The sequence below is a fragment of the Pinus tabuliformis genome, chromosome 2_2 (assembly GCF_031772625.1).
Source record: "Pinus tabuliformis cultivar Carrire ecotype Pingquan chromosome 2_2, CPIR1, whole genome shotgun sequence".
Taxonomy (NCBI): Eukaryota; Viridiplantae; Streptophyta; class Pinopsida; order Pinales; family Pinaceae; genus Pinus; species Pinus tabuliformis.
This window is the reverse complement of record NC_142300.1, coordinates 255,070,810-255,089,929: the sequence shown is the minus strand read 5'-3', so window position 1 is coordinate 255,089,929 and position 19,120 is coordinate 255,070,810. Positions and strand designations below refer to the sequence as shown.

The 19,120-nt window shown below is 37.1% G+C and overlaps 1 pseudogene; it reads right to left on the bottom strand.

Moving 5' to 3' along the window:
- Positions 1–7,603: 7,603 nt before the first annotated feature.
- LOC149192256 (methylenetetrahydrofolate reductase (NADH) 1 pseudogene) lies at positions 7,604–8,280 on the bottom strand (annotated as a pseudogene).
- Positions 8,281–19,120: the final 10,840 nt, after the last annotated feature.

Sequence of the window (19,120 nt, the reverse complement as noted above, 5' to 3'; positions counted from 1 at the left end):
TCAACTTCTGATTTAATAGCAGCAGCTTTTCTTGGGTGAATATGACGCAAACGTTGCCGGACGGGTTTAGCGTCTGGGTAAGTCTTGATTTCATGAACAACAATTGCGGGGTCAATTCCTGGCATTTCCTCATAGGACCAGGCAAGAATGTCGCCGAATTCTTGAAATAGGGCCTTATATATTTGAATTTCATCTTCTGTACACGAGGCACCTATATGAATGTTTTCAACAATTCCAGGCTTAACCGAAATGTCAATAGGAATAGTTCGAGAGATGTTTCCCAAATTTAACTCTGAATCAGGATTTTTCATTGGATTCTGAGGTTCCTGGACATATTCAATCGTAAAAATTGATGAAAAATCATTTTCAAAACGATCACTCTCAGGTAAGAACGAAGATCTATGATGGAGATCTTCCCATGGTAAATCATCTGCACATAAGATTTCATGAATTTGCTCATCAGAGTGAACAAGTTCGGAAAACGTTGTTGCATCTGATCTTGATGTGAAAAGTGATTCCTCACGGACCACATTCATTAAGTCAATTTTGGTTGAAGATGGGTCGGTAAACGATTGCACGGCCTCATACACAATTTCATATGGACTCAAAGGCATAACATCACCAAATGAGTCTATCTCAGATTCAGAAGGTACGATCCAAGGATTGTCATAAACAATAGTGTCTGACGAAATCATATGAATGGTTACAAAAGAAGACGATGCGTTGATTAGAGGAAAAGGAAAAGTTCCCAGTAAACTGGCATATTTAACTAGTCCTACTCCAACATCCTTATACGGGATAGTCGTTTTACCGACATGCTGAATGCTTTCAGAAGAGGCTGGGTTGGACGAAAAGTAAGCCAGATGGTCTATTGTTACGATCTTTCCATTATGAGGAAACTTTATAACCCGAAAGACCGATGAAATGACAGTTGTCATAGCGTAAGACCAACTACGACCCAAGAGAAGGTTGTAATCTAGAGGGGCATCAACCACCTCCACATCTAGATTAACACTTTCTCCTTCAACCCCTATAGGTAAATCCTGTAGAATGCCAAAAGGATGAAACCCACAGCCATCAAAGGCCTTTAGAATCGTCGGGGATTGATTTAGTGAAGTAGAACCAAGCAATCTCCAACACTGTATCGACATAATACACGTTGAGGCTCCCTCATCAATCACAGTCCTATGAATAGGCTTGTTTTTTACTATCAATGGGATCTGGAAAGCCATTTGATGAGGTAAGCGCGGTGTACTATTTTCTAGATCGAAAATTATTAGGTTCGAGTCTTGAACGTCAACAGCTCCTGTAGCCGACAAAAGTAATTTACGCTGTGTTGGACATGATTGCAGCACTTCCAAAGCCAAAAAGTGTTTAGGCCTACCTTGGGTCCAATTCAAGTTTGTGGGAGCCTCGCTCCTTTGATCCAAATGAGCTCCCTTGTTGCAAATTTGCAAACACAAACAAGCAAAAAAATTAAATAGCACCTGAAAAGCCAATATCATAAAGCATACTTAACATTGTCATCAAGGAATTCATGAAACAAATGACATAAGATAATTTGTTGAGAAAAATGAATCTGATTGTATTAATTCAAATCAAAGAAGAACTTTACAACCTGTGCCTTGATGTTGTACAAGCTCCTCCCAAGGTCCAACAAGAAGTCTCCTATACTTTGACAAGCTTCACTCTCTTCCCAATGAAGCCAAGAAGGTATGTGATCTCTCCTCTCAAGCTTAACTAGGAAGTCTCAATTCCACCAGCATTTACCCTAAAAAATGTTCAGCTTCTAACCTCCCTAGCAACCAGCCCAATGCCTTAATTTATAGTGCAATGGAGGGAAGTTACTAGGTCCTCCTTGAAAGGGATAAAGCCCTCCTTCAAAGGGATAACTCCTCTCATCAAGGGATTAGATCCTTCTCTTTTGGGATGCATGAACCACCTAAGAGCGACAAATCCACGTCAAAATTCCTTCTAGAATCATCTAGAATTAACCGAAAGTGAGTTTTTTAGAATAAACTTGCGCCTTTTTGACTTTCACAGGGGTCCGCACCCACTCCTTTAGGGACAGAGCGGGCAGGTCTGTAGTTTCTGTGAACAGGGGGTGCAGGACCGTAGGAAACAGTGAGAGAAAGTGTAGAACCAAAGCTTTGTTGATTTTCAATGTCTTTCTCTCATTTTCAAACCTTGACTTGAAGAGATGAGGTTTGAGACTTGCTTAGGAGGATAGTACAAGTGATGACAGACCCATACTGACTGAAAATAATCATGGTAACGCTATTTTTGTGTAACACTTGGGACAATAATCATTTAACCAAACAACACCATGAGAGATTTTTAGTGAAAATAAGATAAAACGAAGGCCCAACATGCTCCCATGCTGACCGTCTTGCACGTCCTCATTCAAGGAAATCAAGTACTGTCATTCCCTTGCAAAAAAATAAAATGAAAAACATTTATAGGCATTCATAGTGATGTCCCTACAATTCTGTGTGATCATATTTCTTGCACTAGATAAAGCTTGCTCTAAAACCAAAGAGTGTGTTGGACCCTCTATTTGTTTAGGCCGATTTCAAGAAGATCTAACACAAAGACTTCCATACAAATACTAAATTGCAAGGATGGTGTTATTACTTGAATAAAAAAGCCAACTTTTAAAATTTCCAAAAAGAATATCTCAGGGGCATCTCAAATAATAAGTTTCAATTTAATATCCTCATTGTAAATATCAGTGGCATGATTTGAAATCCATGGTGGTAAAAATAGACATAGTAATACCTTCCCACAGTGACCATTTTACCTTTATCAATGTATAGTCAAAGCTCCTCTTGCCTAGGCATAGTGAATTACCTACACTAAGGGTCCCACATCCATAGAAATCATTCCAAAAAGATAGAACTCCTAGGTATAACAACAGGAAGATTTTAAAGCCATTCTTAAAGAGATTGATAATGAGTTCAGGGAAAGAAAAACCAACCAAGTAAATTATAGTGTAGAATTAAATTTAAAACCATAGGCATGGCCCTGCTGCCAGCAGGTGTCTATAGCCTGGACAGTGATACCTTTAAACCTCACGAAATTCTTTTGTCCCACATATTAGAGATAGATTCGGAGTTATTTAAGAGAATTTACCTTTTTCTCCTTTTAGAAGTTAATTGAAGGTCGATGTCCTGACTTGGGAACCAGCTAACGACAATTCCATTCACAAGAACTAATAAGAATGATCAAGCCAACTCGTGATGAGACATCTTGTCTTCTAGATTTTTCAACTGAAAGCCATTACCCTAGCTTGGTTACTAGTAACAATAATGTCATTCTCCCTAGGACCGATGATCATAGTAGGTCAGCTCATAATGAGACCTCCTATGCTCAATTAATTCGTTTATGTTTAAAACAGAAACTTTGGTTATGATTAAGCTTAGATAGGTTACTTAATAGGTGGGGAAGCAAATCTACTCCTTAAGAGCACATGATGGTGTGAAAAGTTTTTAATTACTACCCTTTACTGGTTGGTCGTGCTACCCTAAAGACTTATTTTAAAAAAACATTTGAGATAATGACTCAAATGGTTCCTTGAGTTGGTCACGCCAGGATTGTTTATGAAATATTATTAGAGTTTTGCAGACATGTTTCACCATAGGAGGTTTTTCATCGGTCCCTTCGAAGAGGGACTTGAAAATATTTTCTAGATGATAGTTTGTTAGAATAGGAGAGAAGTATTACATGCAACTTTTAAAAATACCCTTCACTGACATATTAATACATAATCAAAGTCACTTTAAAATATGAGGCATTAAGTGTGAAGTTCTTCTGACAGGTCTTACCATGATAGTGCATAATAATAGAAATGTTAGAAATTGTTCTTTTAGGGAATCACAAGTTCAAGGGTGTTGTTATACATCTTTATTCATTATTCTCATGTCACCCTACCCTATTTTTAAGGAAAGAAGTATCACCTTTAAGTGTAGGCGTACTTCCAATGAATCCATGTGTGCAACAAAATGGTGATTATACTCACACTTAGTTTTAAAGAATAAACTTCAAGACATACCAAAGCGTGAAAAACCAATTGCTTCAATTGACATGGTACTGATGACTGAGCCAATGACTTCTTGAGACCAAGATTCAATGGAATCCACATATTTATGATTCTCCAATTGATGCAAGTCTTCCATAGTTTGATAATCACTCTATTGGAGGCACAAAGAATATGGTGAAAGACAAAAGATAAATCCCTCAAGTTTGGACTCAAATATTTGATTTTTCAGATTGACAAGAATGGTTGAGAGAGATTCTAGGTTTTTGAGCTTCAACAATAATTTGAGAAAAAATTCCAATGAAATATTGTTCCTATGCTGCTCTTTGAATTATATCTTCCTTGGGTAAATTTTCTGCGGTAATGGGGGAAGTTTTCAAATTCATTTCCTTTCCCAACATGGAAGATGTGACATTTTTTTCGATAGTGGGAAGAATAGGTGTTTCAAACTATTGTGCAACCTGATGGTTCGGATTGGGGTTTATGATATGGTTTGGGCTAAGGTCTTGGTTAAGGCTTAGACTAAGATTTGGATTTGGATTTGGATTAGGCTTTGCAGTAGGGTTAGGTCTAGGTTTTGGATTAAGAGTAGGGTTAGGTTTAGGGTATGGATTAGGGTTAGATTTAGGGTATGGACTAGAGTTAGGGTATTGATGAGGGTATGGATGAGGGTTAGGGAAAGGATTAAGGTAAGGTTGCACATGTAGCTGGGACCATGGAGGAGGATGACTTGATGGTGCATTGGAAAGAAATTGTGGTCATTGTTGATGCTCTAGTGATTGAATTTGCATGTGATATTTCCCTGGAGAGAAGGATCCAAATGATTCTTGAGGCCATGGAGATATCTGCCTCAAGGATGAGGGCTAAGGAGAGGGCCACTGCGACCATGAAGCAGGGTGTTCAATTGGAGGAGGATTAAATTTTTTCCATGAAACTGTAGGATTATAAACATGTTGAGGAACCTACTCAAGATAATAAACATTATTCCAAGTATCAAATGGTGATGGGTTTTGAGTTATACCTGGTAGTCGATTTGATTCCTTACTTGATTTCCTGAGTGCCTTTAGTAATCCTGGTAGTGATGGGAAATGTTCTGTTGAATGGTCCTCTTCACAAATTTTGCAAACTTTCAGGCTATTAAGTGGACACTTTCCAAGGAAGTGTTTCTTTCTATAGTTGGCACAAAAGATAAGCAGTGGTTTGTCATCCTTCTTCTACTCTTCCTGCAAATCATCCAATTTTGAAATCAAATATTTAATAATATCATTCTTATGTTCAATCAAAATATTAAATTTTTCACTTGTTAATTCTTCATTGGATGAATTGTATGTCTCTGTAGAAGCATAAAAACTTCTCATTGGATGATTCCTCAAAATCTCATTTTCCTGTTATTAACAAGCCAAATGGTACATTCATTAGCACATGAATAGTGTGCGTGTGTGTGTATATATATATCTATGTGTGTGTGTATGTGTGTGTAGGGTGGGGAGTTCTTACAACATCAGATAAAATGAGAAACCTTAAAGCAACAGTGCAGGAAAGAAATAAATTCAAACATAAAATTGCAAGAGAAACTAGGCGAATGACAGAAAACAAATGCAACAGTTCACTAAGGTCAATCCCCTAAGCGTCTCACCGACAATGACATCAAAATGTTGGTTGCAATATAGGGCTTATAAATGTAACAACATTTAATTATCAATCTGGATAGTTCGTGAACTTCGAGACACAACATTGAAAATGCCAAAGAGAGCCCCTAATAACCTGCAAAACAACTTCTAGTCTATCTTGCACATTAATCTCGATAATAAATGAAATCTTGCACTAAAAGAGAATTTGAGAAACACCAATCCAAGCAATTAAAATCATGCGAGAAATAAAAGGAAATCTTGTACTATTTAACAATGTGAAAGAAAATTCTAAGTATGAGCAAACAGAAGGGGAATCAAAGCTGGAAATGAAGCAGTGCTGAGACAATATCAAAAAGACTGTAAATGATGGAATAAATTCAAGAGAAAATAAAAAACCATTTTGCCTGCACTAATTCTACTGCATCTACCTCTTTGTAAAATTAACCTGAAGGCATTGGCAAGGTTTACTGTGTAAATAAACTTATTAAAGAAATGGATTCAATATAGATTATATCACCTTCTTTGTCCCTATAAATAAATCTTGTAAAACTGTCTAGAAGTTTAAAAGCAACTACAATTGAAAACAAACATTATTGTTTTTTAAACATGAGGCAGTTTCCTTTTCATAAATGTCTTCTCTGCAAGCATCATTATTTAAAATGATGGAAATATATATGCGATCTCTTCTTTTTATTAATATATGGTTTCTTGTAAGCATAAATTGAATGAATGAGTTAATACCTTGAAACCATAAACACTCAAGTCGATCTGAAGTTCTCGAATATAAATTAAACATATCTGAATCAACTCAACAGATTCAAGTTTCACATTACAACTCATAAAGGTAGAGTGTCAATCCATCAGCCGATCTTATAAATTCAAACAATCTGAAGGAACACAATCTTTATTCGATATAAGGAAATATTCTGAGTGCAAGCACAATTCTTAATGTAGCAAATCAAATAACACCAATTTGAAGAAGGAAAGAAATTGCAAATAATCAAATAAACTTCACACAATAAATGATAATTTAAATGATGTCTAATTTGAAAGATGCAGAGCGGTGTCGAGCTGGTCTGGTGGCCAAACCAGCCAGCTCGCACCCTCTATTAGCAACCTTGTTCACATAGGAATTAATATCATTATATGCAACAAATAAATAAATAGAACATGGCAAGAAATGATTCAATTAATATTTAAAATCAGTTTTTATATTATGCAGACAAACACTTAACTCCAACAAGCAGGGGAAGCAATCCATAAGCTATAATCTGCGTGATGCTACATTGGGACAAACTTCTCCTCCCTTTTGTGCATTCCTTCTATTCCTGTGCGTACTTATGCTATCGATAGATTAATTGACTCACTAACTTTTCGCTCTAGGCAATTTATAAGCTTACATATAGGCATCGGTTTACAATTTTGCCCTTTAACATCTAATCGAAATACAAGAGGAGCAGATTATGAATCTTAACAATTTTCCAGGAATAAAATTGGGTTTGTAACTAAATTTTGAAATAAGAATTGCTTCTGGTTAATCATTCCTATTTTCCTAGAATGATGTTGTGGGTGGACCAACTTCTTCCTTGAATTGACAGAAATATTTTCATAGTGCAGCAGCTTAAGATCTAAAAGTTGTTTTGTTGTTTATTACTCACGGAAAAACTTGCCTGGAAGTTAAATGCATGTAATCCATTGCAAGGTCCATCCACATCATATCAATGAGAATATCACACTACTACTAATCCTCATGGATTCTAAATAATTTGACTATGCATTTGGTGTGATACCCATACCCAAATCAAAAATTTATGTCACTACCGACTCGCCCTAAATTTATCACATGTCTTCTACAAAGCTCCCTCAGATGTTGGGACTACTTTCATTCCATTTGTCCCATACTGCCATGAACAAGTTCATCCACTTTTTAGTGATTTCAAGAGGAGATCGAAATATAAGATGAATCCAAATATGTTGTTGGTGAAGTGCCATAATCCCTTATATCTTCTTCATTGTCTTTGATAGGTTCCAATGCAACAGTAATTTAAGAAGGAATCCTAGTTTTGCAAAATCCAACCATTTGAATGAATACTATGTAAGTGTTTATAGGAATGATGCTAGGCCCAATGGGACAATATACCGATTTGCTGATAGTCATTTACAAGCTTTATGTAGATCTCTGTGTCATGAAATAATTATGTAGTTATTAAATCTACACGTGCATCTACCTTTGATTTCAAATAGGAAATTTCCTTTTGATGATCTTAGTGAGTGGCACCCATGTCATTCTTTATCATATCAGGATGGGCCTATGGATAGCTAGCAACTGTAATCCCAAAATAGTCACCATACTTCACTCTAATGTGCTTAACCAGATCAAGAGAACATGCGAATCCACCCTCAACTTCGACAAACTTGTCTTGTCCATGTGGAGGATTTCCACGAAGAGACAACACATTTTGAATATTGTTTTCTTTAATGGTAGTCAAAGCATGGTCAGTTTTCTCTACTAGCATGCATCATAGTCTCTACACAAATCATTTTTTGCATCTTGTTAGATATGTCCAGTGCAACATCTCTAGTGGATCCTCTAGCACCCCATGTGATGTCACAAAATCAAGTCTGATATTCTACAATTTGGCCCAAAGATCAAATGGATGATTCCACATATTGTAGTTGATTCAAACGTATGCACAACATTCAGTCTTCCCTCTGTTTCTCTGTCATTGACGTGGAACACCTAGATAATGAAACCCAACTAAGAATTCATGTAACACTGGAACAAGAGTTGTACAAGATCAGTGCACCCAAATTTGAATGATTAACATGTCTACGCCTTGCTTGACTCTAGTGTAGGAACGTGAGTGTAGTCCAGAAACTCCAGAGTGCAGGTAGCACACTGTAACTGGTGGAGGAATCCCAATTGGTACAAGAATTTTTTTCCATGGTATAGGAATCTATTGCATGGTACAAGGATCTGCTGCATTTTCCAAGAAGGTAAATGTAGGACCAAAGCCTGTATAAAAGCATGATCGCACCATTTTTAAACCTGCAACATACGAACATTTATTAATAATGTTCTAGTTATGTTAAAACATGGGAAGTAGCAAATACTTGCGACAATAATCATTTAACCAAACAACAACATGAGAGATTTTGAGTAAAAATAAGACGAAACGGAGGCCCAACATAAACCATCCTTAGAGAATGTAGAAACTGTCGTAGATGTCTATGAGAGATAAAGGAGAAGGTGATGAAAATTAGAAAGAATTATGGATGATTAACAAAATAATGATTAGTGCCTTATCGTACTAGGGTTTAATAGATTCTTTAGGGTAAAATTTAAAGGGAATGACCTTAATGGAGTAAAATTCGATGCCTTGGACATCCAATTTTAAAACTATAATTATTTTTCTTTTGAGCGAAGAAATTAACTATAGGGTTTCCACATTACGATTTGTTGTATAGATCTTAGAGAGAACAATTTCACATGCAATAATTAAGCAATATGTAACACCCTCTTCCCACATCTACCCACTAAACTAGTCAGCCAGGGTAAACATGCAACGAGAAGCCACTATGATATGATTCGACCTCCTATGTCGCATTAAGAGATTGAAACGATGGAAAAAGACCATAAATACATTAATTATCAGCTCCATGACACTTAGAAGACATGTAATCCACTTAGATAGCCTATCCTTGGGTCCCACTAATGCCCTAGATGTCTTAGGCCTACTAGTGACCAGATACCAAAGTTTCCAGTCCCATGCCAATGACTCTAGGATTTGAGCCACTTTATCAGGCCCAGAGCCGATGTCACTACCCATAATTTAACCATATCTTCAAATCAGTAAAATAACTAGGAAATGATAGTATTAAAGAAAATACTTGTTTAAGACCTTGACTGGACCCCTACTAGCCATAACAGGCATTTCATCAAACATATTGCAAACGTGTAATCTACAGGCATAATTAACATTTCTAAGCATAGGGGTCTCATACTTAGCTGAAAATCACTAAGAACCATTGATTTCTCAACACATCAACTCCCATTCCATCCATTAGGTCATAGATACATAATCATTCAGTTATAAGTAAGAACATGATGATAGCCACACATGGATGTTTTCATAAAATACATACATAACCAACATAATAGAAGTAGAAATAGCTATGAAAGTATAGCCATATAGACCACATACAATCCATCAAAATGCTCATAGAAATACAAGAAGAATAACCTTTCATTAATGATGAAAAATCCAAACCCAGATGGGACTTCCATGTTCCACCTGACCATAGAATGGCTTAGCCAAATCTTTCTTCTGCCATTCACCGCCATGCCATATTCCAGTCATGAATGTGGGATATAATAGAACACATCCATTAAAACTCATCCAAGGCTTCCAGAGGCCATCCACCTCAACCCATCAAATAGTGATTCCACCTCATGGTCGCACATCACAAAACCAACATCAAATTGGTCTCCATCCAAGGCTTTAAGGGATTTTAGAGCATTTTTCCAACCAAGGCTTCCAAGAGTAGTAACTCAACCCATAGCTTATTCAGGGCTTCCAGAGCATTTGTCCAAAGAGGCATTCCAAACCATTTGTCCAACCAAGGCTTCCAGGACTAGTGACTCAACCAAAGTTGTTACATGACTTCTAGAGCATTTATCCAACCAAGGCTTCCAGGACTAATAAATGAACCCAAGCTAAGGAAACATGAGAACCAACAAAATTAAACCCACAATCACCATGGTGATCCAATAAATGGCAAGGCTAGGTAATCCACTGTCAATCTCGGCCATCCTCCATCCCTATGATAGATCATAACCAAAAATCCACATGCATATTTCATGCATGCCAAAATAGTGAAGGAAACATACATGAAACTCGATACCTGCAAGAAAATCTGATGTAGTTGATGATCTTGATGCCCTCTTGTGCTCTCCTGCTCTTCCTTTGCCTTCTTGCTCCAAAAATCCAAGTATGCCAGACCCTCCAATAGTGCTCCAAGAAAACTCTAAGTCTCCTAGAGTATGAGAGAGAGATAGAATAATGAGAGATGTCCAAAACTGAACTAAGAAAAGGTTACCAACTGATCCTCAGAAGATGTTTTATGAATGAGGACTCTATTTTCTTCATTTTCCAATATTTTTCTTCAATTTCCTCCTCGCATGCAATCTATGACCTTTCACCTCCCTTTTCTCCTAATTTCCATTATTTTCATAAATAAATGTGCCAAAAATTCCATTTTACCTTTCCAAAACCTTAGCCTTTGCCTTTGTAAATTTCCTTAGCCATAAACAATCACAAGTGATCCCCATCACTAGGATTATTCCTAACATTTAGCTCTGAATAAGTGTCCCATAATTCATGGTTATTATTTTTCCTTTATTTACTTTTATTACATGGAATTTTCACCAGGGATGTTATAGAACCACCCCCCTTAGGGGAACACCCTTCTTGGTGTTCAACAACACCTATAACCACAAAAATGTTGTAATAAAAATATATACTTTTGATGGATCTTTATAATTTAGCTCAATGCAATATTTATAATGATCATCCTACTAAAGGAAAACCAACATAACAAAATAATAAATGACATCATAACAACATAAGGAATAGTGGAGTTTTATAAAAATTTTGGTGGCGGAATTTGCATCCATATACATATGTACATAAACCAACATCATCAAAACATATACCAAAACATATACGAGAGCATATGCCAAAACTTCTTTGCCCTAATCGGAAAACAAGGAAGCATAGATAGACCGAATCTGATCCACCATATCCCATGTAGCTTCATCTGGCCCAAAGTGCTTCCATTGAACCTTAAATTTCTCGATTAATCGGTTTGGGAGCATGAGAAACTTTTTCTGCAATATACATTGAGGCTTCAATTGGAATTCTCCATCTGCTTCCACCTGCAATATAGACTAGTCAATCACATGATCAACATCCTTAACATACTTCTGAAGAAAGGATACATGGAGAACATCATGGACATTAACTGTCGGAGGCAGTGCAAGTCGATAGGCTACTATCTTAATCCTCTCAATAATACTGAAGGATCCACAAAACCATGGTGTCAGCTTAACACATGATCCAATCTGAAAGGAGCTCTTCTTTGGTTTGATGTGCAAGTACACCTATTCCCCAACCTGGAACTCCTTGAACAATGTGTTCATATATGTATAGCTCTTCTTCCTATCCTATGTTTCCTTTAGATTCTTCTTGATCACGTGCATTTCATGTTCCATGTCTGCCAACATATCTGGTTCATTCAATACCATGCTAATTGGATCATTCCAACTGATGGGAGTGTTATAACCCCTCCCATTCAATGCCTCAAAAGGACTCATCCTCAATGAATCCTAATAGTGTTTGTTGTAAGTGAACTCAACTAGTGGAAGGTACTCTTCCCAATTCCATTGTTGATGCATCACATACATTCTCAACACGTCCTCCAATATCATGCTGACCCTCTCTGTCTGTCCATCGATTTGCAGATGATAAGTTGTGCTGAAGGCCAGCTATGTGCCCAAACCTACAAACAACTCCTTCAAAAACTTGGAGGTGAACTTCACATCCCTATATGACAAAATATTATTTGGAAAACCATGCAATTTGACCACATCTCTGATGAATATCTATGCTACATCTCTAGCTGAGAATGTAGACTTAACCAAAATAAAGTGTGTAACATTTGTCAACATGTCCACGGTGACCACGATGGAATCATGTTGTCTCACTCTCTTCGAAAAACCTGTACTGAAGTCCATGGAAATGACTTCTTGTTTCCACTCTACAATCACAATCTCTTTTAGTCGTCCACTTGGATGTTTAAATTATTCTTTCATTCGATGACAATCAAAACATCTAGCCACAAATGATGCTACATTCCTCTTCAAATTCAACCAATAATAGAATTTATTCACTACAGTTAATGTACTATGATAACCTGAGTGACCTGAATAAGGTTTCACGTGAAACTCGCTAAATATCACCTTCTTGAGGTCACTATTATCTGGTACATATATCCTATCTTTGAACCTAGCTAACCCATCTGATCTAAGACAATAATCCATACAATGTGCACCTATACTTGTATATGTACCTGTACTACCACCAGTACCTATAACTACACCTGTACTAGTACCAACATCCTGCTCCAACCTCTGCACAATATCCATATACTTGGCATCGTGCTAACCTTCCTTCATGATCTTATCTTGTAGATCTTTCCAATAGGATCACATTGTTTCCATGTGATTTACCTATACCCATATGCTGAGAGCATCTGCCACCATGTTTTATTTACCTTTTATATACCCGATATCGAAATCAAACTAACTGATCATGTCCAACCATTTAACCTACCTAGCATTCCGATTTAGTTGGTAAAAAAAATATCTCAACCCAATATGATCACTCATCAGTACAAAACCTCCTCCCAAGAAGATAGAGTCTCCACATCTTCAATGCTTTTATGAGTGTTGCTAACTCAAGATAATGTGTCTGATAGTTCTACTCGTTCTCGTTTAGTTTCTAGGACTCATAACATACCATTTATCAATCATTCATAAGGAATCCACCAAGTCCTCTCTTGCAAGCATCTTTTCACATTACAAATTCTTTGTCCAGATCTGGAATTTGAAGCATTATTGCATGTGTCAACAACTGCTTAGGTTTCTCAAAGCTAGCCTCACACTGCCCAGTCCATTCAAACTTCTTAACGTTCCTTTGTAATGACGTGATAGGATAAGCAATCTGCGAGAAGTTGCTGATGAACCTCCTAAAATAGCATGCAAACACATGACATATCTCACCTCATCCACACTCTTAGGAGCTACCCACTCCATGATGGATCTTATCTTTTATGGATGTACTGCAATGCCCTCCTTGGAGACAACATGCCCCAAGTAGTGTACCTTAGTCTGAAAGAAACTACACTTATTGAGCTTCACATATAACTGATGCTCTCTCAATTACCTGAACATTGTTGTTAAATGTTTGACATGTTCTTCCTCATTTTTAGAATATAGCAGTATATCATCAATGAACACAATAACAAACTTATCGAAATATGGATGCAACACACTATTCATGAAACACGTAAATGTAGCTGGATAATTAGTCAAGACAAATGGAACAACACTGAACTCATAATACCCATACTTGGTCCATCAGGCATTCTTGTATATGTATACCTCCTGATGTGTAACTGATGGTATCCGAATCTCAAGTTGATCTTGGAGAAGACTACTACTCCCTTCAGTTGATCGAACAAGTCATCAATCCTCGACAATGGGTACCTATTCCTAATGGTCACATTGTTTAATTTCCTGTAGTCAATACATAATTTGAGTGTTTCATATTTCTTCTTACAAACAATACCTGTGCACCCCATGGTGATACACTTGGACTAATGTATCCCTTGTCCAAAATTTCCTTCAACTGTAGCATTAACTCAATCAACTTAGATGGCTCATCCTATAAGCTTCTTTCAATGTTGGAGCTACCCCTACCACTAACTTAATAGAAATTCATACCTCCATATGAGGTGGTAACTATGTATTGTCCTCAAGAAATACATCCTTGAACTGTTTTAAAACTGGGTACCTGTTCAACACATCTGCAGCCTCAACCTCCTTACCCTTATTACTAGAAATGTGCACTGCAAAAAACTTGGACCCTTTCCTGTGACTACACTTTGCTTGCATAGTTGTCACCATCCTAACTGATGTGGATTTCTTCTTACCCTGTAAGACTCTTGGTTATCCATTGTCATCAACACACTCAATGGCTTTGTCATAACAGTCTACTTAGTTCTATGAACATACAACCAGTCCATGCCCAACAACATATTGTATGAAACCAATGATAATACATTCAAATGTGCTACGGTAGGCATACCATTCAAGTCAAATGAACAAGCTCTTAACCAATGATGAACTCATTTCTTTGTACTTGTAGCCAACTGCACTAACCAAGACTCTATATGGAATTCCTTACTCAAACCACAGTTATCCACCAATTCAAGACTAACATTCCTATAATTAGATCCAAGGTCAATCAAAATAGAAATAACTTGATCACAAAGCATACCATCCATCTCAATGATAGATGCCTAATGATTTGCCTATTTGTTATCTAATGTTGCATAAATACGTGGAATAATCTAACCAACATCCCCAACACTCTGTGCCTCCTGTGCATTGTATATCTGAGGTCTACCACCTTGATTTTGTGGCCAGTCTCTCCTGTGATGATTTTTGCAACCAGTCCAACACTCTATAGGCTTCCAACTTGTCTCCTTATTTTGTTATCCTAACTGGAATCCCTGTCCTCTATCTAATGTATTTAACTTATTAGCTGGTGAAACAATCTCCTTGTCAACTATGCCTTGTGGCCATACTCTCTTCTTGTCCCATTTTCCTTTGTTCACTGCATTACCTTTCTAGTCTAGCTTAGTCTCAATTCAGTGCTTCGATTGTTCATAGCAATGCTTCAATTTTTGGATGGCCTCCGCCAATGATCTAGTCTCATCAAACTCAATCCTATATTTAAAAAGGAACGAGTAATCCATAAATGAATCTTTGAATCTTATCCTTCTCCTCCTTGAGGTAAGGCACATACCTCAACAACTCCAAAAATTTGCTAGTGTACTCATCATCTATCATGGGATCCCATCTTTAGATCATCGAATTATTTTTCCTTGTCATCAGAGTATCTTTCTGACAAGTACTTCTTCTTTAATATCCACTTAAACTCACTCCAAGTCAAATCTTCCTCATTTATACCTCTAACATTTTTCACATCTTCTCACCAAATGTCTGCTTTTCCTTTGAGACTGAATGTAGTCACCTCAGCTTTCATGTTCTTTGAATAATCATGCGATATGAAGAACTTATTCATGCTTAGAAACCATGCCTCTACATCTTGTGATTTCTTTACCTCTCAATCAAAAGTAGGTGGCTTTGCTTTCTTAAACTCTTCTGGAAAATACCCCTTATCACTCCCCCTATAAGAATGATACCATCATGATCATAGAACTTATCTGAATCATAACTAGAATCATATCTATGTCTATCCCTTCTTCTATCTGGACTGTCCAAAAGTCTTCCATCTCTGATTGTGTCATCTATATCTGATCAGTGACCACCATGTGATCTATTACAATATGCCCCTTTAGTTCTATCCTCCTGCTCATGGCTGATTCGAAGCGATCTCTGTCACTGCAAAGAAGACAAGCTCTGAAGTATGTTTGCATTTACCTCTACTAACTTTTCAAGTGCCTATATGATTTTGTCATTATCTGCCTTACAACTCCTTATTTCTTCCTTTAATCTTCTTAGTGTAACTACCAAATCAGAAGGGTTCCGAACACCATAATGCTTTTCAAATTCATAGGGAGATTCTTGGTAGTAAACCATCTTGCTAGGCATTTGATATTTCTTCCTGCAAGGTATATCATGTAAGCTAAACCGAGTCACAATAAACCAATGTACCTTAGTATAGCTCAGGGAGGATACCTTTTCTGCAATATTAAAAAATCAGCCTGATACATGAATAACATAATCATCACATCATATAGAAACATAAAAGATAAGCATACGACCATGCAGCCATCATTCTAGCTAGGGCCAGTCATCAATGCATGAACTCAACAACAACACACACCATGACCTCATGCATGACAACCACCATCATTACGTTGCTATGCACATGACCACATGCAACCATGAACATGCATAAGTTATGGATAAACATCCACACATATGCATAAACACATATGGCCAAGCATGAATGAACAATACTTCAAATCAAACCTTCAAGAATGATACATGCAACCAAGAATAGAAGAATGTAACCAAACATGAAAGAATGTAACCAGACATACTACAACTATACATGTAAGTGACATAAATCAACATTTAACCAGTCATACACTCACATTGATGCATTCCACAATAACACTTCATACTTCACATGACAACATCACTACAACCATGAACAAGATTACATAAATGCAACAAGCACATGGAATGCAAGGGTGGTAGACACACATGCAACTGACATGCATGCATGACCAACGCATACCCATCCAGTCTGAGGGGTGAACCATTCTTTGATACCACTTTGTAACACCCTCCTCCCACATCTACCCAAGCAACCGTCTAGTTGGGGTGAACATGCAATGAGAGGCCACTATGATATGGTTCAGCCTCCTAAGTCATGTTAAGGAAGTGGAGCTGATTGAAACACGTCATAGAGAGATTAATTATCAGCTACAAGACCATCAGTAGACATGTCAGCCACACAGATAGCCTATCCCTGGGTCCCACTAATGTTTTGGATCTCTAAGGCCACTTTCGTTCTAATGTTATTGGCAAGGGAGTGACATGAAATGCAAAGTCACTCTCACAAGCTTGCCTGCGAGTGACCAGAGACCAAAGTTTCTAGTGCTATGTGAGTGACTCTGGGATTTGAGTCATGTTTTCAGGCCTAGAGCCCAGGTCACTGCAAAGAATTGAACCAACTCTTCAAATCAATAAAATAACTAGAAACTAACAGTATCAAAGTGAATACTTGTTTAAGACCTTGACTGGACACCCACTAGCAATGATAGGCATTTCATCAAACATATTGCAAATGTGTAATCTACAGGTGTAATTAACAGTTATGAGCATAGGGGTCTCATACTTAGTTGAGAATCGCTAAGAACCATTGATGCCTCAACACATATACTTACATTCTGCCCATTAGGTCATAGATACATTGATCATTGAATTACAAGTAAAAGCATGATGAGAGTGACACATGGTTGTTGTCATAAAACATATACATAACCGGGATAATAGCAGCAGAAATACTCATGAAAGTATAACCATATAGACCACATAAAATCCATCAAAATGCTCATAGAAATACAAGGAGAAATAACCTTTCATTAATGATTCAAAATCCAAACCCGAGATGGGACTTCCATCTTCCACCTGGCCGTAGAATGTTTGAGCCAAATCTCTCTTCAGCCATTCACCCTTGTGCAATATTCCAAGCATGAATGTGGGATCTCATAGAACACATCAATCAAAACTCATCCAAGAATTTTTGAGGCCATCCACCTAAACCCATCAATAGTGATTCCACCTCACAGTTGGACACCACAAAACCATCATCAGATTGGTTTCCATCCAAGCCTTCAGGGGATTCTAGATCGTTTCTCCAACCCAAGCTTCTAGGACTAGTAACTCAAGCCATAGCTTATTCAGGGCTTCCAAAGCATTTTTCCAACCAAAGTTTCTAGGACAAGTAACTCAACCCAATTTTTCAGGGCTTCTAGAGTGTTTGGCCAACCAGGGCTTCCAAGACTAATAACTCAACCCAAGCTAAGGAAACATGAGAAAGAACCAAAACAAAACAATGAAAGTAAACCCATAATCACCATGCCTATCTAGGAAATGGAAAGACTAGGAAATCCACTGCCAATACTGACAATCCTCCATGCCAATGACAGATCACAACCAAAAATCGACATGCATATGCCATGCGTTCCAAAACTAGTCAAGGAAACATACATGCAACTCGGAACCTGCAAGAAAATATGATGTAGTTCTTAATTTTGATGTCCTCTTGTGCTTTCCTGCTCTTCCTTGGCCTTATTGCTCCAAAAATACAATTATGCCACAACATCGAAGCATGCTCCAAGAAAACTCTACATCTCCAAGAGTATGAGAGTGACAAAGAATAATGAGAGAGCTCAAAAAATGAATTGACAAAACATTACCAGTTGATCCTCATAAGACATTTTATGAATGAGGCATCTAGTTTCTTTATTTTACATGCTTTTCCTTCAATTCATCCTTGCATGTAACATGTGACCTTTCACCTCCATTTTCTCCTAATTTCCATTATTTTCATAAATAAATGTGCCAAAAATTCCATTTTGAGTTTCCAAAGCCTTAACCATTGCCTTTGCCAATTTCCTTAGCCATAAACAATCACAAGTGACCCCCATAACTAGGATTCTACCCAACATTCATCTTGTAATAAGTGTCCCATCATCTGTGGTTAGTATTTTTCCTTTAATTACTTTTATTACATGGAATTTTCATGAGGTTTGTTACACAATATTTCAACAATAACTAAGCATTTATTCATGGAATAGTAGAAACTCTGCTTTAATTATTGAACATGAAAAATATCAATGGTAATACAATAAACATATAAAATTATTTACAAAAGGCACCCCTTTGAATCTTAGAATAATATCTACATGAAAAGGAATCATATCCGAAAGAATTTTTCATGAATAAAGATCCCATGTTGCCCATATTAATGAAAACGAATAGTTCAAATTCGCTTACAGAGGAAAAAAGTCAAATGCATGATGTTGATAAAATGAAATGGCAGGAGTACCTATTTAAATAAGACTC